General features: G+C 45.4%; 1 long non-coding RNA gene across 1 annotated transcript in view; it reads right to left on the bottom strand.

Annotated features, from left to right (window-relative positions):
• LOC143444111 (uncharacterized) overlaps positions 1-24527 on the bottom strand; it is a 41496-nt gene extending 16969 nt beyond the window's left edge. The window contains exon 1 of the long non-coding RNA XR_013113678.1: positions 21542-24527. This is a non-coding gene — a long non-coding RNA (uncharacterized LOC143444111). The remainder of the gene's footprint in view (positions 1-21541) is intronic.
• Between the last annotated feature and the right edge of the window lie 1640 nt (positions 24528-26167).

Raw genomic sequence — 26167 nt, 5'->3', positions numbered from 1 at the left:
TCAGCAAACAAGAAAATGCCACTATCCACCTCTCTTCTGGATGGAGTCTTTCACCCTAGATGACCACTAGGTGGCGACAAACCTCATTAACCAGAGCTGTAAGATACCATCCTGAGTCCACAGATGCAGACACCCAAGATAGCTGAGCTGGTGCATACTTGGAAAGAAGCTACAGACAGGTATTTCCATGGGGTTAAAAGACAACTGGTGTGGGGACCGAGAAGGAAGTACCTGAGGGGACAGGAGGAGACCCGAAGCCTTAGGGAGGGTGGGCATGCCTTTGGAGAATATTTAGAAGAGTTTTGAAGCCAGGTTATAGTATTTCATTTAAGAGGAGACTAGTGCTTGGGAAGAAGTCTTCAGGAAACATATTTAGGGGTGTTGTGTGAAGTTCTTCCTGAGGAGATACAAACACCTGTTCCTCCCACCCCCAAACAAGGCAGCAACAAGCCAAGAGTAGGTTGGCCTGATGCTGTGTTGGGAGCTGACTTTTAGCAGAAAGTGGCTAGATTATCTTTTGCAGCCATCTGGAACCATATACCCTGATAAGAGATTTGGTTTCCAATGGCCTACAACAGCTGAAGCACACTCTGATATCCCACATATTTTGTGTTGCTGTTTACTGCCCCCAGCTGCAAGGCGCACGTGGTAGCCAAGCCTGCAAGGCATGCAGTTTACGTGCTGTTCACGTGCTATTCAGGCCATATATGCCTGTAAGGCGCACGTGGTATCCAAGCCTGCAAGGCACACAGTGCACATGCTATCCACGCTATAGATGCCTGTAAGGATTATGTCATATCAACACCTGCAAGGCACGTGGTATCCATGCGCCTACAAGGCATGTGGGAAAAGCGTATAAATACCTCAGAATTCCCTTCAATAAAAGAGACTTGAGAAAAGAGACTTGAGACAAGATAAAAGAGACTTGGTATGAGACAAGAGACTTGATCACACCCTGTCTTGTCTCCATTCTTTGCATCTCCTGCCCCAAGAGCCCCACTCTCTCTCTTGACCAGAGCACTTAGCCCCGAAGCGTTGAGGCAGAGAAAGGTTCCCAACAATGCTGCTTATATTCTAACGCTAATATTGGGTCTCCAAGACTGGTTGCCCCAAAGATAGAGAGTCCTTCCCTCCACCTTCCAGAGTTCGCCCCCTGAGAGCACTCGATCACGTGCAGTTTGGGCAGAATTGCACACAATTCTGCTGGGAGGAGCAGGGTACAGCAGCAAGCTCTTAAGGGACATCGTGAGGAGCCCTCCTCGTGCTCACAGCGGCTCTGTGAAGACAACAACAGTTACTGTTCTCAGAGGGTAACACTCCGCCACATTTGCAACTCTGATGCAGTAGTGATGAATGAGAGGAAGCTGCAGTGGGGGCCATGCACTCCAGCTGTGCCAAACGTTCCCCCGGATGGTGGCGCTAGGACGGCGATAGCTGTGGGGCTGTGGAGCTTGGATAAGAGTGCCCCCATAAGCTCATATTTGAATGCTTAGCCACGGGGCGTGTAACTCTTTGATAAGATGAGGATTATGAGGTATAGCCTATTTGGAGGAAGTATGTAATCAGGGGTAGGCTTTTCAAAAAGCCCGTGCCAGGTCTACTGTCTCTTCCCCTCTCTACAAATCGGGAGCTAGCTCTCTCAGCTACTGCTCCAGGATCTGTCTGCATGTCGCCATGTTCCTACCATGATAATGGACGAACCCTCTGAAACTGTTTCAGTAAATGCTTCATTTTATAAGAGTTGCCTTGGTCATGGTGTCTCTTCACAGCGATAGAACAGTGACTAAGATAGGGCTTCAAGTCCATGCGGCGGGCGGCGGGGCTGTGGGGCTACAGGGCTGCAGAGCTACAGGGACACATAGATGGGAGCCCTGGGCTTCTCACGTGTCTAGGGCCATGGGGGCCGTGGTCTTTGCTTCTGCTAGCCACTCCCTTATGCTCTCTCACACATGCCTTTCTCTGGCTCCTTCCTCTTCTCCCCTTCCTCTTCTTCTCCCTCCCCATTCTCCTCCTCCTTCCCCTTCTCCTCCCCTTCTCCTCCCCTTCTCCTTCCCTTCCTCCTCCCCTCCTCCCTTTTCTCCTCTGCCTCCTCCTTCCCCTCCTTATTCTCCTCCTCCCTGTCTTCCTCTTCCCCTTCCTCCTCCCTGTCTTCCCTTTCCTCCTCCTACCCCTCCTCATCATCTCTTCCTCCTTTTCCCTTCTCTCTTCTTCCCACCTCCCTGCTGGTAAGATTATTCCAGATCCCAGAACTTCGTTTCCATGGTGAGTAGCACCTTGGATCCCAATTGTGACATCCCTGGAATATGGACTCTTCACTGTCCCACCTTAATTGGCTGTCCCTATAGCTGCCTGCTGTTGTGGCCATGAGGATAAGCTACGGTTTCAAAAATGGGTTTCAGGCACCCCTTTGTGGGAAGGACAGTGTCAGAGAAAGATTTGACACCACAAAGTCCCTAAAATGGAAATTCTAGAAGCTGGTGGGCCCTGCCCAAACCCAGCACTCATATCCAGGGCCCAGACTACTGTCAGAGATGTCCCCGACTCAGACTGCAGAGTCTTGGCACCTGAGCATGGGAGTACTCCCAACGAGTCACCATTCTCAAGTGACTGAGTGCTGTGTGCCTCTGCAGCCATGTGTCCTGCTACACAAACCAGGCTTCTGGGAGAAAGAAAAACAGACCCCACAGGAACATCTCTGTTTCAGATAAGTGGCAAATACTTTTTAGGATAAGTATATCTCAAGCAACAATTTATGGGGTATATTAATACTAAAAATATTTGTTGCTCATCTAAATACTTGAGACACCCTTAGGTGTCTGCTGATGTCTTAGGTGTATTACTGAGGTCTGTAATTAGCTGCCCTACAGTTTACCTAGTAATCCCACGATCATCATGTGGTAATTAGTGAGGGAAACCTGAGAATCAAGCCTTCCAAAATCTGAAATGAGCCAAGCGCTCACTGATTGAGTGTCAGGGTTACTTTTCCCTCCAGGGTGTGTGTGTTCTCATTAGGATTTATCCTAGGGAATCATTAATCATTTCCCATTTTACAATCACAACTCTTTAAGTTTGCATGATAAATTATATAGCTGTCCCAGACAAGCAGAAACGGTGCAGGTTGGGAATGAAGTATTTTGATTTTGCCACCGGAGGGCACTGCAGGATGAGAAACTAAATGAAAATTATACTTAGTGATATTTGGTTTTTTTTTTTTTTTTTTAATGTGTGTCCCTGTTTGTGAGTGTGTGTGCTCTCAGGGGACAACTTTGTGTGGATTCCTTGGTGACAGTGCCATCCTCCATTGAGACAGGCTCTTCAATGGCCCAGAGCCTGCCATTAAGCTGAGCTGGACAAACAGCAAGCCCTAGAAATCTTATTTATCCCTCCCCAGATCTGGGAATACTAGCATGTTAACAACGCTGGCATTTTTATGTGGCTTCTTGGGATGAAAGGGGGGTGTCACCCTCGGGTCTTCATGCTTGCCTCAGCCTCAGCCCTAACATTTTAATTTATTGGCATCCCAGGGCTGTTTCCCTTCCTGCCCGTGACACACACACCACATTCTGCTTTACTTGGTGAATGCCTGAGTCAGATGTTCTGAATGCTCACCCCCAAAACACAGGCTGTAGATTCTACTCCTGTAGAAAAACCATGAATGACTATCCCCCACCTGGCTTTATTTTTGTATATGAAGACATGTGTTTCTGCTTTCATAATCCAGTCTAAGATTAGCTGAGACACTCTTTGTACTCTTTGAAAGCAGACACTTATTTAGGAGATTGTGTAGGGGGCACCCTCAGTCTCTGGTTAAATGTGCCCCCCCCCCAATCCATCAGAAATGGTCCAGGGCCCTAGGGCCCCAGGTGCTATAAGGAGGTCCTACAGTCATTGGTAATATGTTCTCAAAAGGAACTGTGGAACCCTGGTCTCCCCTCCCTTCTCTGTCATAGAGCATGCTGCATACAACTCTCACCAGAGGACCAAACAAATGAGGCCACCTGACCTTGGATTTGAACCCCAGAACTATAAGGAAACCCTTATCAGGAGTTTCACTGTAGTGAATATAATATACTAACCATTCCTAGCATGTATCATGGGTAAATGCATAGTTAAGGGAAACGGGTGAATAAGTGAAAACCAAGCATGAATGTTACATGTTGTCTGCAAAAATTCAAGTATTAATACCAGGTAGTGATATCTTCGAATTTTGTGAGGAAAGATGGCTTAGCAATAATAGTCATTTGAGTCTGGATCTGTCTCTATTTGCAAAACCTACCTTCTACACTCACTCCACTGTCCCAAACCATCATAAGTCAGTACACAGAGGCTGCATACATCAAAAGAGGGCACAACAGGCCCAGACCTACAGAGGAAGCCATTGCAATGGGGCACATTGGACTAGTTAGTAGAATATTACTGAGAAATGTCAGAGCCACAGATTTACCTGTGGGCAGGAATGGCCATAGTCAGTAGTTAGAAAAATGTTCTTACTATGAACCACACTGTGTTCTCTTTGAATTTCTGGCTATAAAATAAGTTATATCAGCAGTTCATCCTTATCTAAAGCCCCAGCCTCCCCCCCCTCCTAAGGAGTAAGGTGCTAACACAGAGGCCCACAGCCCATCACTCTTAAATGTCATCCAGAACATCACGTCTCTACAAGCTCCACTGCCAACCGTGGGCTGCGCCGAGAACTGTCACATCAAACAGTTCTGTTTCTCATGTCAAGTCTTCCTGGTGTACCTCCATGAGGGATGCCCCAGTCACCTGCTACAGGTAAGTCACCATCCCAGACTCCATTCCAAAGGGACCTTGACCTAGAGCAGATCCTGGATGTTGTGTTTAATAAAAAGAAAGAGAAACCAAGGATATGTTTGGTGGAGGTAAGGTAAGGTGTGGGGGAAGGGCATGCCTTGGTGGGCCCATGCTGAGGCATCCCTTCCCCCTGGGGTACCAGCCACATGAAGGTATAGCATAGACTAGAGTTTATTCAGGGCATGGAGCCGGGCAGTGGTGGCACATGCCTTTAATCCCAGCACTTGGGAGGCAGAGGCAGGCGGATTTCTGAGTTCAAGGCCAGCCTGGTCTACAGAGTGAGTTCCAGGAGAGCCAGGGCTACACAGAGAAACCCTGTCTTGAAACCCCCCCCCCCCAAAAAAAAAAAAAAGTATTCGGGGCATGGAGAGTTGAGAGGGTAGTAGAGACAGTAAAAGGCAGAGTGGGGGAGGGAGAGAGGGCGAGAGAAGAGGAGTAAAGGAGTAGAGGCTAGCCATGAGTGCTGGAGAGAAGGAGGAGGGAAATGAGGAGAGGGGGAGAAGGCAGAAACAAGAGAGAGGGAGAGCAAGAGAGTGAGGACGGGAAAGCAGCCCCTTTTATAGTGAGTCCCCGCACAACTGGCTGTAGCCAGGTAACTGTAGGGCTGAGCCTAGACTAAATGCCAACACTGGAGACCAGACTTGGAAGGGGGACGTGAATGCAATAACAAAGACGCTAAAGGTCAGGCTCAGATCAGCCGTCTACATACACCAGTTAAACAGGTTTAAAGTACTTTTCTGGTTACTGTAACAAAACCATCTTAACAACAAAAGGGTTGGTTCCAGCTCATGTTTTGAGGGATACAGTTTCTCAGTGGGAAAGTCAGGAGAATTACTTTGTGTTCCTAATCGGAAAGGGAAGAGAGATGAATCTGGAGCACAACTCCCTTTCTCTGTTTTCAGTTTTTATTCAGACCTGGAATCCCAGGCCATGGGACAGTGCTGGTGGAGGGAAGGGTAGGTCTTCCTAAGCTAAACTCTCTGGAAAGTGGCCTCACAGACACTCCAAGAGCTGTATCTCCTGGGTCATGCTAAATCCAACCAAGTTGACAATGAAGAATAACTCTCACACCTAGCTAGTGAGACGGAGTTGGATCCAAGTGTTTGATTATTTTTCTGTTTTTTCAGTTAGTATTCAGAAAGAAACTGCACATTAGAATCCCAGAGGCTGGATAAATGGCTCAATCAAAAGCCTAATGGGTAAAATTACCTAGCACAGTGTCTGGCATATAACTACCAGTGTCTCAATTTACAAAATTCAGGGACAACAGGCACAGCATCTGTGAAGCTTAGATCTTATCTGTTGGCTTAAAATTGGTTTGGGGGATAGTTGGTTGGTTGGTTGGTTTTTGTGGGGGTGAGAGGAGCTAGTTGGTTGGGTTTTGTAATTTTTGTTGTTGTTGTTGTTATTGGGATTTTTTGCTTGCTTGTTCATTTGTTTTTGATTGGCTTGGGGTGGTGGGGTCTTTCTCTACATAGCCCTGGCTCTCCTAGAATTCATCATGTAGACCAAGTTGGCCTTGAACTCACAAAGATCTACCTGCCCCTGACTCTAAGTACTGGGATTAAAGATGTGTATTGCATACCTGGCTGATGGTTAGATTGAATTGTTAGCTTGCACGGTCCAGAATCACCTAGGAAGGTGAGCCATTGTCTAGATCAGGTTTGCCAGTGGGCATGCCTGTGGGGCACAACTGTCATGCTTGCTCATGGACATGAGAAGCCTTGCCCACTGTGAGTGGAACCATTCCCTAAGCAGGAAATCCCAAATGATATAAGAATGAAGAAAACTAGCTGGCTTTAAGTGTACATATGTCCATTTTCTTTGCTCTCAATCATCGATGTGACCAAGCACCTCAAAGTTTCTGCCTTGACTTCCCCAAAATGATGAACTATAACCTGGGACTTTCAATCAAATAAGTCCTTTGTCCCTTACAAGTGCTTTTGTCAAGATATGTTTTTTTTTCACAGTAACAGAAACAAAATAAAAACAGCAGCTAGATTTTTTAAATATCTGTATTAGGGGCTCCTCAATCTCCTTCTAACAGAATATTTAACAACAATTTAAAGTAAACTGGGAAAACTCTGTTGCCTTTGGGTAAACTCAATCAACAAGGTTGTCTTCTCTTCTCATAATGCCTCAGGCTTCAGGTGGCATCCAATGGCCATGTATCTCACATAGCATCTCTGTGTGAAGGGCTGGCACCTGCTTGGATACACGATGCTCCCTGGCTCTCAGCCAGCATCACCCCAAGGTATCTATATCTCTCTGCTCTCTGACACTACGTGTAGATTCATTGTGGAGAAACTGGGCTTTGGGGCCATTAAGATGGCTCAGTGGGTAAAAATGCTTGCCACAGAGCTAGAGAGATGGCTCCATGGTTGAGAGCACTAGCTGCTCTGTCAAGGGATTTCAGTTCAATTCCCAGCTCCTACCAGGCAGTTCATAGCCATCTGAAACTGCAATTCCAGAGGGCCTTTCATCCTCTTTTGGCCTCTGTGGGCACTGTATGCATGTGCAAAATGCATACATGCAGGCAAAATGCAGACCAATGCCTATAAAATAAGAAAACCTAAAACAAAACAAAGCCTAATGATAAGAGTTTGACTCCCAGAACCTACAATGATGCATGCACCATGACATGTGTGTGCCTGCACTTACATACCACATACACACATACACAATGTTAATTTTTTAAAAAGAAGCTAACCTTTTACTCTGATCTGAGATCTGTGAGCTTTTTTATAATAATATAAGGAAGTAAACATTTATGTGAGTGTAGCTTGCATGTGTGTGAGCTCCAGTGCATGTGCACATGTGTGCACACTTATGTGTAAGTGTGTAAAGGTCAGCCTCAGATGTCCATCTGTCCTTTTAGTCTCCAACTGGGACTTGGAGCTCACCAGTTAGGCTAGGCTGACTCCTATCAGCTTGACATGGATACTTGTCCCCGCCTGAACAGCACTGATGTTACACATGGGCACCACACCTGGATTTTTTTATGTGGATGCTGGGGTTCAAACACAGGTCAACAACAAGCAATTTGCCAGCTGAGTTATGTGCTCAGCCATGGTCATAACCAATAACACCCTTTCATTTGCTTTCTCATTGGATGAGTTCTTTCTCTCTGGGTGGGTGAAAGAGACCACAAGGATAACAGCCAGCACAGCAGAGTGCTATGCTCAGTTAAAAAAACAAATGCCTGCTGTTACTACTGAGCTTCTGGCCCTGGGTACCCATTACCCTGTGCATTTTTGTGTTATAGTGATATTATTTATTCAGAGATACAGATATGTTTTTATCTCAGATCCCATTTTGAAGACCCTTAATCTTCATATGATCCCAGGGATCGGGGGAAATGGATCTGTACTATGTTAGAACTTGGAAGTCAACATGCCACAATTTTTTTATTTTAATTTTTACCTTTGCATGTGTATGTACATGTGTAAGTGAAGATGTAAGTATGCCACAGTACACATATGGAGGACAAGCGGCAACATTCAGTCTGTGTACTCTCTTTCTGTCTTGCTTGAAGAGGTTCTCTTGCTGTCTGGCACTACATTTACAGGCTAGCTGGCCACCCAGCTTCCAAGGACCCTCTTGTCTCGGCTCTGATCTCACTGTAGAAGACCTACAGCTATAGACAACTGCTAATATGCCCAGCTTTATGTAGGTCTAGGAATCCAATCTTATGTCTTGATACTTGCATGCCCAGCAATTTACCTACTAAACCAGCCCCTTAGGCCTTGGGTCCAGTCTCAGGTCCTCATGCTTGCTTGCCATGCAAATTCATCCACTAAGCCATCTCCTTTGCTTTTATTTTTTAGACGGTCTTTATCTAGATAGCCTTGAACTTGTAATCTCCTGGCTCAGCCTCCCATAGGCTGAGTTTATAGGTGTGTAGCACCTCGTCTAGGAGGACCTCACAGTTACAAACATGCAGTGATGATGGCTGTACAGGCTATTTGAGTACACATTAAACTGTCACATATTTTAGCATTAGCTAAGAAAGCCACCAGCTGCTGTCCTTGGCTGAAATTTCAGGAGAACATGATAGAGACTGGCCATATTTCTGTTTAGTGAGCCACGTTTCTATTCTGACACCGTAATTCTCAATGAAATATTTATATCCTCCACACAAAACCAGTCATCTATTCATTCAGTGACTACTGGAATGTTCTCTGATGTCCTCGACATGTTCCTTCCTAAAGGCAATTCCTCACACTGTTAAGAAAGCAGTGGCTTTCATTACATTTGTATCCACTCAATAAACCTCTCTCAAGCCAGCAACACTCAGGCCTCATAGGTCAGCCTCTGCTCCTGGCTCTCCTTGGTGCTGGCAATGTCTGCACACCAGCAAATTCTGAAGACTGCTTTGTCACACCCAACAGAAATGTGTGTCAAGAACCCAAGATGCATGCAAACAGCACAGGTTTAAATAAGTGCACAGCCTGTCAACAAAACCCCTTTCATGTCTCTTGCTTGAGAAGCGTCCCTTCTCCAATCAGCTTTAATTCCCTGACAAACTTCTGTTGTTTCTGTCTCTGATAGTTTATCTGCCATTTTTCTTTTAAATGTTATTTTTTAAAAGATTTATTTATGTACTTTATGTATATGGCTGCTTTGTCTGTGTGGACATTTGCACGCCAGAAGAGAGCATTGGATTCCATGGAACTTACAGTTATAATGGTTTTGAGCCACCGTGTGGGTGCTAGGAATTAAATTCAGGACCTCTGGAAAAGTAGCTAGTGCTCTTAACCATGATTTATTCCTCCAGTCCCAAAGATATTTCCTATTTGTGTGTGTGTGTGTGCTTTCTGGTTTGGTTTGGTTTGGTTTGGTTTGATTTGGTTTGGTTTGGTTTGGTTTGGTTTGGTTTGGTTTGGTTTGGTTTTCCAGACAAGGCTTCTTCTTGGTTGTCTTGGATCTAGCTCTGTAGACCAAGCTGGTCTTGAACTCAACTGATTGTCAATTGACCCAGACTATTGTTGATGGCACTATTCTCTAGGCAAAAGGTTCTGAACATTTCAAGAGTTCAGAAATCCAGTTGAGTCTAGAAGAGCAAACAAGCAAGGGTCTATATATTTGGGGTTTTTTGACTTTTTGAACGTGATATTTGAAGTCCCTGACTTGAATTCCCCACAATAATGAACTGTAACATAGAGTTATAAAAGATTGAATAAACCTTTTCTTTCTGTGGTCATTTGAGTAGGAATGGCCCCCATAAACTCATGTGTTTGAAGGCTTGGCCATAGGGCATTGCACTATTAGGAGTATGGCCTGTTGAAGGACCATACTTGGATCATTGTTAGGGCGGGCTTGAGATCTCCTATGCTCAAGCTATGCCCAGTGTGACACACAGTCTCCTTCTGCTGCCCGCTACAGATCAAGATGTAGAACTCCCAGCTTCTTTTTAGCACCACCTCTGCCTAAATGCTGCCATGCTGTCCACCATGATGATAATGGATTAAACCTCTAAACCTGTTAGCCAGCCCCAGTGAAATGTTTTCCTTTATAAGAGTTGCTATGGTCATGGTGTCTCTTCACAGCAATAAAACCCTAAGACACTTCCCTAAGTCCATTTTGGTCAAGATACTGTACCACAGTCACAGATATGAAAATAGGTGTCTAATAACTCAATTAATATGATCTTATGATTTAAAATTGCCACTTCAGGTCACATTGACATCCCCTCTTCTTGCCACCCCAATACCAGGCTGACCAATACTAGTGAAGTTTCTACTGTTCCCTAGAATTTCATGCATATGGCACCCATTTGCTTCCCTTGGTGGCTTTAGAACACAGCAGAGTTTTTAACTATATCCTTTATACTACAGATGAGATGCTCAAGACCCAGAAACATCAGGAGACTTGCCTAATGTCACTTAGGAGTGAAGGAGCCTGAGTTGAATATTAGTCACCCTTCTGTTGATTTCAGGCCACAAAAGATATGCATAGTTGGTTTTCAGAGTCCTGAAAGCTAGCCACAGCGCACCCCTTGTGTTCAGTGACCCAAAAATTGCAGACAGAACTCTTGCTAAAGTCATTCTTCAAAGAGATCTTACCACTCAGCTTCTCTAGATAAAAGGCTTTTGAAGACCAGAAGCTCTAGTGCAGGGATGTTGGGAGATCCAGCAGAGACAGCCACTGGCCTGTCTCTTTCCTCACCTCTGAACTCCCTCAAAGTCCTGGTAGGAAACTCTACAGTTTTCCCATCCTTTTTCTTTGGTGCAGGTCATATCTGGAATGGCAGATTTGATAGTTCTCCCTCCTCAGAGTTTCATTCCTAGGTAGTTAAGTCTAAGCACCAGGCTCAGCTGGTATGCTTCCCTTTTGTGAAGCTCATCCTTTGTAAAAGGTCTCCTCCCAGAGAACATGTGACCAAAAGGAGCCTGTCACTTAGGACTGCTAGGAGGAACTTCTGGTGACACTGAGCCTCAGTCTCTGGTCCCACCCTTCCTGGTCCCATCAGCTTGCTTAGCTTGCCGGTCCTCGTGGGCTTGGCTGCTAGGATCTAAATTCTACTCACATCAGGTTACAGCTCCATTCAGTGGCCTCATTCGCTAGGAATTTGTTGTGTCTCCATATTTAGCTCACACCTTCTATGACACTCTGGGGGAAAAGTCTGTTAAGCGATTTAGTGGTTGACCAAGATTTGAGGGAGGCTGCTGAAGAGATTAGAGCCTGTGGCAAATTATAATGATGTGTAATAAACTACTCAAATAAATGCCACAGGACCTTTGCCTAGAAATATCTTAGACAAACAAGCTACCCTCTTATGTACCCAGAAATCAGAAAGTTGGTCTCCTTATATCACAATACAATTCAGGCTAATACAGTGCCACTCTGAGCCATATGAATGGGAACTTTGTGGGTACTTGAGAAATATTTACAAAGACACCAATTATACTTTATAAGGGTTATATACTCATTTAGCCTTAGGGTCCATAACCTTTGCACATGATTCCAACCTAAACTGGAGAACCTCCCCTACATGGTTCCATTTTCTGAAACGTAAATATTTAACCACCCACACAGGACATGGACCTGAATCACAGCAGTTTTTATTTACAACAGCTTAAACTAGAAAAGATTTGAATGTCCACACCATGGAAGAAAAATTAACACATTTGGATATTTTCATACTATGTAGCACTATTTAGCAACAAAATAAAATATGTTGTACACAGACAGAGAAATCTCAGAACGGTATTCTGAGCACAGGCACAAAGCGCTATCAAAGATGATTGTGTCTACACAGATCTAGAAAGCTTTCTCTTATCTCCACTGTCTGCATGGATCAGCGGCCACTGTGGGTGGCTATGGGCATCTTTGGGGAGTTTGCATTCAACCTGCTATAGCTCATTCTCCTAATGACCCATGTCTACTCTACATACAAAATTGTCATTACTAGCCAATCCTCAAGCCAGTATACAATCCACCCTATTTCAGAATCCTCATCTCGTGGGTATTACTATGCATCTGCCATCCTGGTAGACCCTGAATTGCTTGATAATACCAGGTGAAGTAAATAGTTTATTTTTAAATAGTGAGACCTCTCTATTTAATCATACTGAATCTATACTGAATCAGTATAACACATCTAGAAATCAAGCTGAGGTTTTTTTGTATTGGTATTGGAAATGCGTCTCTCCCGGTGTCTCTGTACTAGAAGGAATACATGTGCGAAGAAACTAGTCACACTAAGGAAACAGTGTCTTCCAGACACATGAGGGTTCGTACACTTACACTAACAGTACACACAAGACCTGTTCAAGTTCAAACAAGACAAAATGACAGCACCAAAGAAGCCTCGTGACCACCTCCATTCCTCATCCCTCATATCTGCTCCATTTATTATGGAGTGATTAGCTCTGAGTAATGGGGGAAGTATATTCCTCAGAAAGAGAGATTGAAAGTAAAACAAAAGAAGAGACAGCAGATCAGCCTCAGGGCAACAGCAACCATCAGCACATGTGGAGATCAACAGCCCAGTGATGCTCTAGGGGCAGGAACTGTGGCATAACGCACCTTAAGCAACCATGCTGGACTGACTAGGCTCCACCCAGAAGCTGATTCTCACAGATGCAGATGCCCACATCCAAAGAGTGGATGGAAAACCTATAGAAGAGTTGGGGAAGGACTGCAGGCCCCAAAGGGAATAGGAACTCCACAGGAAGACCAGCAGAGTCAACTAACCTGGACCCTTGAAGCTCTCAGAGATGGAACCACCAGCCAAAGAGCATGCAGGGTCTGGACCTAGGCCTCCCTGCACATATGTAGCAGACATGCAGCTTGGTCTTCATGTGGGTTCTGAACAACTGGAGTTGTGGCTATCTCAAAAGCTGTTGCCTGTATGTAGGATATGTTCTTGTAGCTGGGCTGCCTTGTTTGGTCTCAGTGGGAGAGGATGCACCTAAATCTGCAGAGACTTGATGTGCCAGGGTGAGGCGATACATGGGAGGTTGGGGCTCCACCCTCTCAGAGGAGAAGGGGACGGGAAAGGATTGTGAGAGGGGCAGACGGGGAGGGGGCGGTGAACAGGATGTGAAGTGAATGAATAAAATGAATTTTTTAAAAAAGCTATGCTTTATCATTCTGATGCCTTATCATGTAATACCTTATAATTCTGTAATATGTAATGCCTTATCACGCTGTAACATGTAATGTATCCAGTGTTAGCCACAACTGGAAGAAGAAGTTGCATGAAGAGGCTGACCACCACATCACAGCATGATCTCCTGGCAACACACTTCTCAGAACAGACTCCTTGTTGGATGAGGTGAGTGTGCCTGTCATGTGAGCAGCAGCAGCAGCAGCAGCAGCAGCAGCAGGCGGCAGGCAGGCAGGCAGGGCCCCAGCTGGGACAGGGAAGGAAAGGGACAGGCTATTGTTGGCATTCCCTGTGGGTCTCACAGCACAAGAGACTCTGTGTATGGGTAATACTTGGGTTAAAATAACTATTCTTTAAATTTTACTTATATAAGAAAGCCCATATAAGCTTATATAGATCTAAGAGCCCATCTGTATGCATGGAAAAATTACATATACTCAAAGCCTTTGAGAGGGTTTCACAGTCCAGTTTCAGCACTAATCATCTCCAGAAACCTTGGAAGATGACTCTTTAGGATACATTTTTCAAGCCCTGGAAAACAAGTAATATTATGCTCAAGCTGGGACATTTTATGAAAGCACTGATAATAAGGCCTAGCATTGCAGTAGCCCGACACAGCTGGGCTCACTTTCACTATGTAACTCTGACGGTAAATGGGCTATGCCTCAGTTGGGGATCCACGGTCCCCTACGTCACCTTGGTAGAGGAAAAGACAGACATCGGCTTCCAGTTGCCTTCCGTCTCGAGTTATAGGTAAGGATTTGCTCCTGGACTGATCACAGGGAATTCACAGGAGTCGGGGATCATTAGACAGACAGACAGTGGCACATTCTGGCCAACAGGCATTGAGGAGGAAAATCTGAGGAAAGGAAGGAAAGGCTCATGGGTAATCACACCTAGTACTGAGAACATAGGGATCTCCTCTGTGCAGTCATGAGGCACGAAGAGGAAAATACACTGTTAATCATTGATGCTGTGCAAATGCATTATGGTATATGATATGGAGGAAGAGGTGCAGTCTCCGTGCTAAATCTGCTCTGTATAAACCTTCTTATTGCCAGTGGATTGCCTTATTGCCTGAACATGTTTTACCACTTGCTTTGTTTTCAAAGGTATTAACCTGAGGTTGTAAACTGAGTGGCTAGCGTCAGAAGGTTGTTTGCCCACAGACCACATGTCATTATCCTTACTACGGGAAGGATTCCAATATCCCTTAGGCAAACTGCCATCAACACCTCTGACCTCTGATCCCCTCAAACCCTCCCATCTGTCCAGGTTGCTGGGTTTTTGGGGTTTTTTAAAAATAATTTTCCCATCTTTATAGTTCTCCAAAGCCATGGTGTATAACTTCACTTTTATTCGTTTTCATCTCTGAAGATATCTGTGTTTAATAGTGATAAATGTCCCTTATAAGATCGTAAGACACTCTGGTTCCAAACGCTAGAAACATCACACTGAAAGCACACCCATGCTGCTGTGATTGTCAGGGACCCTGCGGAGGAAATGCACGGCTGACTTTTGGTGCAAAGGCCTCTCCGTGGGCAGCACTTCCATAGTGCTCTGAGATCTAAGCCCTGTCCAGCTGTAGGCTCTAACATATCAGCGAGGGGTCTCAGGAATCACCACCAAGAATATGAAAAGGCATTCTGAGCTCACATAGATACAGACGCTTGTTAGGAAGAGCTAATTCCAGGACTAATTCCTGAGCAAGGCAGTTTACACTACCCGCAGGATGTTTCCTATGGACCCATGCCCACCTTCCAGTCAGTCTTCTAAGCCCAATTTCTCTTTTCCCTGGAGCTTTCAAAGTCTCAGTGGGCTCAGTAGAGCTAGGCATTATTTTCCCCCATGGCAATTAACTTGGAAACATTAAAGCAGACCACAGGCTCTGAGTCTCGCCACAGGAGGCTTCTGTGAGCCCATCCACAATGGGCTTTGCTCTTCCCATCACATGACATAACACCAAGCAAGATGGAGCTGACCTGCTGCCTTCACCACAGGCACCTGTGACAGTGTCTGAGAAGGTGGCAAGTTAATCCCATAAGAAAACCCTGCCTTGGCATCTGATCTCCACACACCCAGACCTGACAGGGCAGGGACAAGGGCAGTCGGTCCTTCTGGGGCCCAGTCTTGACCATCTGCTTAGATGATCACAGCCTCGTTTCTGAGACTCTGTTTCTCTCCCCTGTTTTTGGAAATCTAGCTTAGACAGGTTCTGGAACCCTGAATCTAATTAGCATCTACCAACATTAACTCTGTGTGCTCTCCCTCCACACACACACACACACACACACACACACACACACACACACACACTGCCACCTACGCCATTGAGCTCACTGAAAACAAACAAGCCACCAACCATGCACAAGGCTCTTGGTAATATATACATGCAGATTCCTTTCTACACTGTGGATGCAAAGGTATAGGGTTTAAAAGCGTCCCTAAACACTCCACCATCAATGGAAGAAAGGATTTATTTTAGAGTTTCTAGCTTCAGGAGTTGCAATCCACAGTCATCCGACTTCTGCTAGGTGCTAACAAAGCTTGAAAAACCTCGATAGGCACTGCTGGTCCCATCTCCAGAACAGCTCCTTGCTGCTGGCCCGAGTCCTGCCACAGTCCCAAAGGGTTTTTTAGCCTGCCTACTTCAGTCTCATTCTCCACAGCTAGCCTCAAGTCTGAAATGAGACACCTCTGCAGGGACCTCTAACCCCTCTTGTTTAAGTGACCGCAGGGTAGGCAGTGGGCGAGGGTCTGCATGATGAGCGATTACCCATGGTGCCTAGGCTTATAGCCTAGATGACAGTGAGGGAGTGTCTCAAAGAGAGACACAAAGCAAAACTTCCAGCTGACCAACAGACCCTGTGTCTGCATCTCCTCTCAGCAGTGCCCACTTCTCTGGTTCTAGACCTCATTGCTCAGCTGTTTTGCCTCGTTCCATACCTGCCTCAGCTGGAGGGGACCCCTACGGTAGGCTTAAAGTCACTGTCAGAAGGTGTAGTTAGTACTATACTGGGATTGCTGCAGAGTGGGTATCTCACTCCACTACAAAATCAGTACACAACAGAATCTATTTGTTTGGGGGTTTGTTTCTTCAGTTTTTAGAAACTTTTAAAGTTAATGTTTGTTCATGACTGTGAAATATATTCACAGGCTACAAAGAAAGAACAAGACTCCCAGTGAAACTGAGATTTGAGCCTTCAACTTCTCTCTGTTTGTTCTGTGCATGGCTGGCTTTCACTTAGCTAAACGTTTTGAAAAATGCTGGCTCATACTCCACAGCCAGGTGTGTCATTCCTGTACCCATGCACGATTTTCTTTTGCTTATTTTTTTTTCCTTGAATGTGAGCATCATGTTCAATCCTTTGCTAAGCAAGCCATGTTCCTGTAGGCAGTCCTTATATGTCACTTCATTGGTGCTGGGGACACACAGTCTCAGCCCGGGGGGTCATTAGCTCAGAGCATGTAAGACTGCCTGGCTATTGCTAACATCCTGCACACCTTCATAGAGAACCGCTTAGAGTGGTTTCCGTGACAACTTGATCAAATTAGATCCATTTTCCCTACGATCCCTTTCTCTGTATGATTTCAAAGTACAGTTGGCAAACCTGGAATTTGCATAAAATTGGAAGAACAATTGGAGCAGGCATTGCCCTCACTGCAGGTTGCCATGGTCACCATCAGCTGCAACCATAGAGAGACCTGGCAGTGGGTTCCAGCCCCGGCTTCCTCCCCACTGCGCCAGCATACACACACAGCTCCATAGCCACAATGAAATTGCACCTGCACCACCGAGGCCCTGGCTCCCCTTGCAGGTGGATCACATGGCTTCTCAGCCTGGTGGTTGCTGATCCACCTCTGATCCATTAGCTCTGTCTTCTCTAGCTCCTACCAAGGTGGCAGAAGTCCATTCCTCCAGTGGACTCCTTCACTGTGCTCCATGGGTCTGTCTCACCCTAGAAAAGAGAGACGTGTTTGTGGAAAAATGACCTCTGCTCTCAGTAGGAGGTCAGGGTGATTCATTTAGGCTTGGGAGTAAGAAAACCTGTCAAACCCTGACCTCTGACAATGCAGGCCCAGCTAGCCTTACATGTCTCATTTCTTCTGTACTGGCCAGAGCTTGCCATGAGAAATAATCCACAGAGAGGGCAGGGCTGTTTTGTCTGTCTACAGTGGAAAGATGTAGCCAGCTATTTGTATGATTTAGATTAGGGGTGGGAAGTAGTTTGGTTTGTTTTGCTTTTCCTTTTCTTTTTTAGCTTGAATCAAACACATTCATTTCTGAAGGTGCAAACCAGGTGCCTATGGACACTTTGTGTTGTGTTTTTAAGGTGCCCAAATAAAGCATAGCAATGACTAGCTAATACCTAATATTGTAGGCAATAAAGCCCACAAGGCCTCAATCCCAGACAAAGAACTCTAGGCAACTAGACAATGCTGAAAGTGGGAGAATAGCCTTCCCCAGGGACGAGCGCACAACTGATTCTCTAATACCAAATGGAAACAGACATACAAGTCATAGCACACGGTTGCACGGGTTGTATTTGTGTTTTTAGGAATAACAGATTACTGGTGATACAATATATTTTTAATTAAGAAGGAAAAAAAATATGACATAACCATATTATAATCCCCACCCATTTTTTTAATACACACAACAGATGGAGACCTAGAGCCACTGGTCCCACCACTTCTCCCTCAGCTGCTGCCAGCACTAACGTCATCTGTCCAAGCCCCCACAAATTACAGCTCATCTATGCCCTGTCAGCTCCTATTTTATGACAACCATTTACCTTGCCCAAGTCATTTTGGCAGCTAGAAAGGGAAGTTCTGACAACCATTGTTTTCTGCAGTCCGGGCTAACACGTACATCTTGGTTCATATGTGACCCGACCTGCGGGCCCTAGGTTATTCGTGAGAGACGAGGAGGATTGCAACCTGGAAGAATGGGCGAGAGAGAGAAAGGACTCAAGGAAGCAAATGCTTGTCAAGAGTCATATATTTGGGCACCAAGTGCTTATTTATAATACATTTTTCAAAGGGAGGGGTAGGAGGGATCCAGGTGATGGGAAAGTTGGATCCAGGTGATGGGAAAGTACAGAATCTTCTCGGCCTGTGCCCTGAAACAATGGCGGTCCAACTGCTTACTTCAAAAGATACGGTACACTGCTTTACAACTAAAAATCTATTTGTAACTATCAAACAGAACCTTGTGGTTGCTAGGGAGATGAAGCTGCAGGAGACATTGTGCAGGTGGGGAGAAGTAGGGGGTGAGGGTAAGAGACAAGGGTCCTGGCTTCTGACACGTATGGTTATTTCAGAGAGCTCAGCTACCCTCTCCAAGGGCCACAGTCTGCTCCTGGCTCTTAAGTGAGCCCCTCCCTCTAGTAGGGAATTCATCTAGTGGTTCACTGCTGAGCAGAATACCAAAACAGGTCCCCTATAAAGATGGGATTCTGGCCTTGCTCCAGGAAGTTTGGGTTTTGCTATAGGCTTTCTGTACGCACTAATTAAGGTTTACAGTTGCAGTCAACAGAAACCAACTCCCTCTAGACTCACAATAGAACCATGGCCACAGAGTGGTATCAGGTGGTACCAGGAATCAATGCAAAGTTCACCAAAATGGTTCAGAGTGGGCCAGAGTCAGTAGAACCCAAAGAACAAGGAACATTCCAGAACATCCCAGGAAAAGCACCAGAAGATGCTTCTGCCCCTGTAGTTAGAAAAAACCCCATACCCAACTGCTACCCTGTGGAGCCCGTCATCTCTGGATCAAGGTCACTGGTTGACCAGGAACAAATCAAGGCCTTCGGAGGACAAAGTAAGGGAAGCCTGAGAGGTGGCTGGTCCTTGACTTGGGGCTTCTCAGGATCGATGAGAATACAGTCTCTTCTTTATAAATGTCTCAGAACCAAGTATTCTGTTACAGGAACACAGGAGAACTAGACACATCTCCCAGAAATGCTTGCTGCTAGATGAACCATGTGACAGAGGTCTGGGCAGGGAGGAAAGGAATGCTCATTTACCCATCTGGTCCTGGAGAGACAAACAGGCTATTCTCCTGACCAACTTATCTTTCTTACTTGTGGGAATAGGTCATAAAGATTTTTATCTGCTGTCATATTCTTGATTTCTAAGTTCTTCCTCTGTTCCCTAGCTGTTTTTAATATTTACTTAGTAATACTGTGTGTGTGGTGTGTGAGACTATGAAGACACATGTATTTGCCATAGCATACATTCTCTCTGTGTGTATGTGTGTGTGTATGTATGTATGTATGTATGTATGTAGGCAGTGTGTATAGTGTGTGTGTGTATGTGGTGCATGTGGTGTGTGTGTGGTGTATATGTGTGTGTGATGTGTGTGTGGTGTGTGAGACTGTGAAGACACGTGTATGTGCCACAGAATATATTCTTTGTGTGTGTGTGTGTGTATGTGGTATGTGTGTGTATGTTTGGTGTGGTGTGTATAGTGTGTGGTGTGTGTATAAGTATGTGTAGTATGTGTGTAGTATGGTGTGTGTGTGTGTGGTATGTGTGTATGTATGTATGTGGTGTGTGGTACGTGTGGTATATGTGCATAGTGTGGGTGTATGTGTGAAAGAGAGTATGTGGGGGGAGGGGTGAAGACACATGTATATTCCTCAGCACACAATTGGATGACTTCTGTTATTCACATCTCTCATTCCATTGTACCGGTCCCAGAAATCAAACTCAAGATGTCAGGCTTATGTGGCAAGCCCCTTTACCCACCGTGCCACATTGTCAGCCCTAATTCTCATCTTAAACACTTACTCTGCTTGTATTCTTCAGATCCTTTCCATTGCTGCAATAAACACAACTGAAAGCAACTTGGAGAGGAAAGGGTTTGTTTCAGCTTACAACTCTTGAGTCACACTCCATCCTTGAGGGAAGTGAGGGCAGGAAACTAGGCACAAGGACTGAAGCAGAGGCCATGGAGGAGTGCTGCTCACTGGCTTGCTCCTCATGGCTCGCTCAGTTTGCTTTCTTATACAACTCAGGACCACCTGCCTGGGATTTGCTCTGCCCATAGTGAGCTGGACCTGAGTACGACAATCATTAATGAAGAAAGGGCCCTAAGGATTTGCCCACAGGCCAATCGACATCGTTGGTTCCTCAATTGACGTTCCCTCTCCTTAGATGATGCTAACTTGTGCCAAGTTGACAAAACACTAACCAACACATTGACCCCTTGCCAAATCAACACACAAATACATCACTCATACCTTTCTTTTTTAAATTATACCCAAGATCTTATGTAAATAACAGGATATAAAACACAGTATAACTTTAAAACGCTCACAGGGTTTAAAGTTTCAACACCATTAAAATCGAAGTTCTCTGCTTAAAAGGTTTTTAAAAGTTCAAAGTCTCTCATTACAGGCTCCTGTAAAATCAGAAATAAGTTAAACAGGGCAAGAGAAAGGAGAGAAATGGTTCAATGGTGAAGGGCCCTTGCAGAGGAACCAGGTTCAGTTCCTTGCATGCACTTGGCAGCTCACAACCTCCACCTGTAACTCCAGGTCTAGGAGATCCAGGGTCTCTTAGCCTCTGCAGAGAGTGTATACATGTGGCATGCATACATGTATGTAGAGAAATATAAAATAAATCTCAGATGAGGGTATGGAGTAATGTCTCAGTGTAAGAGGACTTGCTACTCTTCTAGAGGACCTGAGTTTAGTTCCCAGCATCCATATCGGATAGCTTTACCAGTTCTTATAATTCCAGATTAACATCCTCTTCTGACCTCAGAGGGCAACTGTGTGCACACACACATACACACACACACACACACATGCATACACACACGTGTGCAGGCACATACACATGCACCAAATGCACATATACACCACATGCATACACATGCACATACCACATGCATACACATTCACACACATTCACACACAGAGTCACAATAATGTCACATGTTTCTCATTTCAAAACGGAAGGACCACGGCAAAACCAAACGGAGCCACCTTAGTGGCTTCTGATGTCTGAGGCTTGTTCATGATTTTCTGGGTTCTCCTCTGTCTGACTCTGCCATCTGCACACACAGCTTCCTTCTAAAGTCAGGCCAGCCCCACTCCTTACCTTCTGCCATACTTGATGGGCATCTGACATCTCCATTGTGGGGTTTCCACAGGGTGCACCTTCATAGCTTCTTGGGCTCTCTTCAGGGACTCCTACTTAGCCACACAGCCCAAGATGCAGCTGCTCTCCATGACCCTTCAGTCCTGGGGTTTTCACTGTTACTGAGACTCCTCCTTCACCAGTGGCCTCTCCTGGCCTCTCCCTGTGCTAAACCTCAGCTACTTTTCATGACTCGCTCAATTCTGCAGTTCTCAAGCTGCTAAAACCAGCTCCACGTGGGAGACTCTTACACATGACCAAGTTCAGCTGCCAGCATCAGATACAGCTTAACCCCTTCTAGGCCCATCGACATCATCATCACCTCTTCTTCCTCCTCCTCATCATCATCACCATCCAGACAGGACAGGAACTCAAACAGGGCAGGAACCTGGGAGCAGGAGCTGATGTAGAAGCAGTGGCAGGATGCTTAGTGCTTAGTGGCTTGCTCCACATGGCTTGCTCAGTCTGCTTGCTTGCTTTTTTCAACATAATATTTTTATTGATTATTTGGGAATTTTACATCACACTCCCCAATCACACTCCCTCTTCTTCAAATAAAAAAAGAAAAACCAAACAAAGTCTAATTTGTGTTGCCTATATACTCACCAGAGCATGGTCAAACTCCCAGTGGCCAGCCCTTCAAAGAAAATTGAAAACTTCCCCACCAGAAGCCAGCAACTGTGGAAAGCTACACTTCAGCACCCTCAACACAGGAGAAATGGCTCAGCAGTTAAAAGAACTGGCTGTTCCCCAGAGGTCTGGAATTTAGTTTCCAATAACCACACAGTGGCTCACAACCATCAGTAATGGTATCCAGTGCCCTCTTCTGTCATGTCTACACATGCAAATAGAGTACTCACATACATAAATAATCTTTGAGGGGAAAAAAGGAGTTATCTTTGGTAGCTTCCTAGCTAAGCTGTTACTCTTTGTGAGGGGTGAAGGAGACATCACAGATTCTTAATTCACATGACTGGCCCTGATAGACTCCTTGAGAAATTCGGTTTCCCTGAACCTTCACACACACATACACACACAAACACACAACATACACACACACAACATACACACACAACATCATACACACATATACACACATACACACACAAACACACAGACATATACACACATACACGCACAGACATATACACACACATACACACATACATGCACAAACACACACATACACACAAGCACACATACACACACAAACACACAACATACACACACACAACATACACACACACACGTCATACACACGTACACACACATACACACACAAACACATAGACATATACACACATACACGCGCGCGTGCGTGCACACACACACACACACACACACACACACACACACACGCACACGAGGCCTCCCTTGCCTGCACTGTTCCTCAGCCCTCTTGCCTTCCAAGGGCCCACAGAAGCAAGCATTTAAGCTCTGAGTTCTCATCTGCTCTTCCAGCTCAGAGTTCCAAACATTTCCACAATTCTCTCAAAAACATATTCAAGGGGGTCACAGCAACAGCCTTCTTTTTGGTACCAATTTCTACTCTAGTTTGCTTCCTATTGCTGTGATAAAACACGGACCAAAGGCAACCCGGGAGGAAAAGGTTATTTCAACTTAACAACTCTGAGGCCACACTCCCTCACAAGGGAAGTCAGGGCAGGAGCTGAAGGCAGGACCCAGAGATGGGAACTGAAACAGAGGCCACGGAGGAGCACTGTTTACTGCTCCATGTGGCCTGCTCATCTGCTTCCTTCTACAGCTCAGGTATCCAGAGACGGTCCACCATAGTGGGCTGGCCCTCCCACATCAGTGAGCAAGGAAATGCCCCACAAACATACCCACAGGCCAATGGAGTTAATTCCAAAGTTGAGATTTGCTCTTCTGCATGACTCTGGCTTGTATAAAGTTGACATTTAAAAAAACTAACCAACACATCATAAAACTAAATGCCCTACAGTAAACATTAAACACCTGCTGTTTCCTGATAGTTTTGAAGGCAGGAAGCTCATTAGGAAAAGGCTGTGTGTGCCAGCTTGCCAAGACTATACCAGGAGGTACTGGGTAAATCCACTCCAACTCTGTCTGTGTTGCTAGTGTCTCAGCTCTGCAGGTCTGTCATCCCATCTCCTTGCTGGCTCTTAAATGAGACCCCCATTCCCACTGCACACCCACCAACAGCCTGTGAAATGGCCCTTTACCCATCCTGGAGCCTCTGTGGAGTCCAGAGCAATCTTCTGCTTTCAAAGAGCTCCTAGTCTAGACTCATCCAAATCAGGTCCCTCTGATGAACTCAAAGTCGAAAGATCGTGAACTATAATTACATCTGTAAAATCCATTTTCCACACAAGTACAGCATAACCACAGCTGTGCTGCCTCACCAACTCTGTCCCAGAGTGCAGGGCAGAAGATCCCAGGGACTCATAACAAAATTCTGCCTGACACACTATAAAGTCACCCACCATCTGGCCCCAAATTGTCTAGTCTCATTTTAAAAACTTGGGTTTCATCTACAGACAAAATATTGTCCAGAAAAGGACACACTTGCAGAATAGTCGACTGATTGTATCTGCCAAGACAAAGTAATCAGCCCTTAATAATTCTGCATCACTAGGTCTGTCAGATGATCCTGGGCCAGAAGGCTGAAGATCGGATGCTCCAACGTTCTGTAGTATAGGGACTGTCCAGGTGTCCATCGGTCTCTATAAATTGGCTAAGTTTTAGAAGCTATGCTTTGTGCTTCCCATAATCTCAGTTATCTCAGTCATTCTGGATTTCTGATGGGGTTGAAAACTTATAGTCTCATAGCCAATCCTTGCTATTTACTTTGAGAGAAAACATTTGAGAGGATGGTTTTCAGCTGACATTCATTCTAAAGCCAAGGGGAAAAAAAAAGCCAGGCTCAGAACTAAGTCTTTTATTTAGGAGAGATGACAGACGTTCTGCTTAGTCAACAAAATGATGGACTGGGTATTAGGTCTATCTTGCACCTTACTGACATAAATTGGTATAGTTATGCTTTAACTGTATTTTGAGAAAAGTTTTATTTTAACAGGAAGGGTGATATGTAGGAGGAGCTAAGGTGGGAGGAGTACAGAGAGGAGGAGAAGGAGAGGAGGAGCTAGGTGATGAGAGAGAAAGAGAGAGGGGGGCCAGACATGGAGGCAGATATTCACATGTCTCCGCCAGTCAAAGATAGTTGATACATCTAGATTGGGTATTAGGTTACACTTCTGATTGATATTGAGCATTACTAAACTCATAAAGCCTTTGGTTAACATTTTAAAAAATTGTATAAAAGCAAAAAGGAGAAGGGGGTATGGGATAGGGATTTTCTAGGGAGGGGAAATGGGAAAAGGGGATGGCATCTGAAATGTAGATAAAATATCCAATAAAAAAAAATGCAGGAAAAAAAAAACTTGGGTTTCCTGAGCAAATATCGTATGTAGCAGCTTAAACAACAGGTAGTTCTAGAAGTCTGGGGTCAAAGTACTGGCCAACCCAGTTCCTAATTTAAAAATAAAAAATCTTTTTGTTATACAGAAACTTTCTTATACTCTGTGTTATACCTTCTGGAGAGATCATCTCTAATCTTTTATAAAAGCATCGAGGCCATCCATAAAGGTGAAACTCCAATGGACTAATTTATTACCTCTCAAAGACCCTCCAGACATGACCACGTGAAGAAACAGGCTCTAATATATGAACCTGGGGGCCAAAGACAGTCCACAGCAGACGCAGCCCTTGTTTGGTCTCTTCTGACTGATTTCGATACAGTGAGCATCCTGTTCCCTGGATCTGTTCATCCTTCCACTCAGTCTGCCCACTCTATCCTCTCCCTGAGAAGCGACTGCTGCTCCTGCGTGGGTAGGGCTCGCTGGGTTTCCATTTGCTTGTACTTTCTCTGGGGAGCTCTTTTGGTACCTTAGGATTACCGCTGGTACCCGGCTCACATCTGCTTCCGGTACCTTAGGATTACCGCTGGTACCCGGCTCATATCTGCTTCCGGTACCTTAGGATTACCACTGGTACCCGGCTCACATCTGCTTCCGGTACCTTAGGATTACCGGTGGTACCCAGCCCACATCTGCCCATCGCATCCACTCTGTACCAGCCATTGTCTTTAATAGAGAATACATTTCTGCCAGGTGTAGTTCATGACTGCAATCCTAATACTAGGGAGGGCCATCAGGAGGATCATGAGTTCAAGGACAGAGTGGATGGAGAGAAGGAAGAAAAGAAAGGCAAGGCAGGGAGGGAGAGGGGGAAAGGAGGGAGGGAGATAAGGAGGGAAGGAGGAAGGAGAGAGGGAGGGAAGGTTGAAGGAGGGATAAAGAGAGGGAGAGATGAAGAGAGGAAGGGAGGGAGACAGAAGGAGGGAGGGAGGGAGGGAGGGAGGGAGGGAGGGAGGGAGGGAGGGAGGGAGCTTTAGGAGGCTACAAAATAAGTGATAAGCAAGTTTGATGAGTTGATGTGACCTAACCCTGCCAGGCCTCCTTTAAGATACACACCTTTAACCCTAATCTGAATTCCAGGTATAAGGCTTGGAGGTGAACCTCAGAGAGAACTTGTGTTTCCCTTGGC

The sequence above is a fragment of the Arvicanthis niloticus genome, chromosome 12, assembly GCF_011762505.2.
Source record: "Arvicanthis niloticus isolate mArvNil1 chromosome 12, mArvNil1.pat.X, whole genome shotgun sequence".
In the NCBI taxonomy this organism is placed as follows: domain Eukaryota; kingdom Metazoa; phylum Chordata; class Mammalia; order Rodentia; family Muridae; genus Arvicanthis; species Arvicanthis niloticus.
This window is presented reverse-complemented; position numbering and strand designations above follow the sequence as displayed.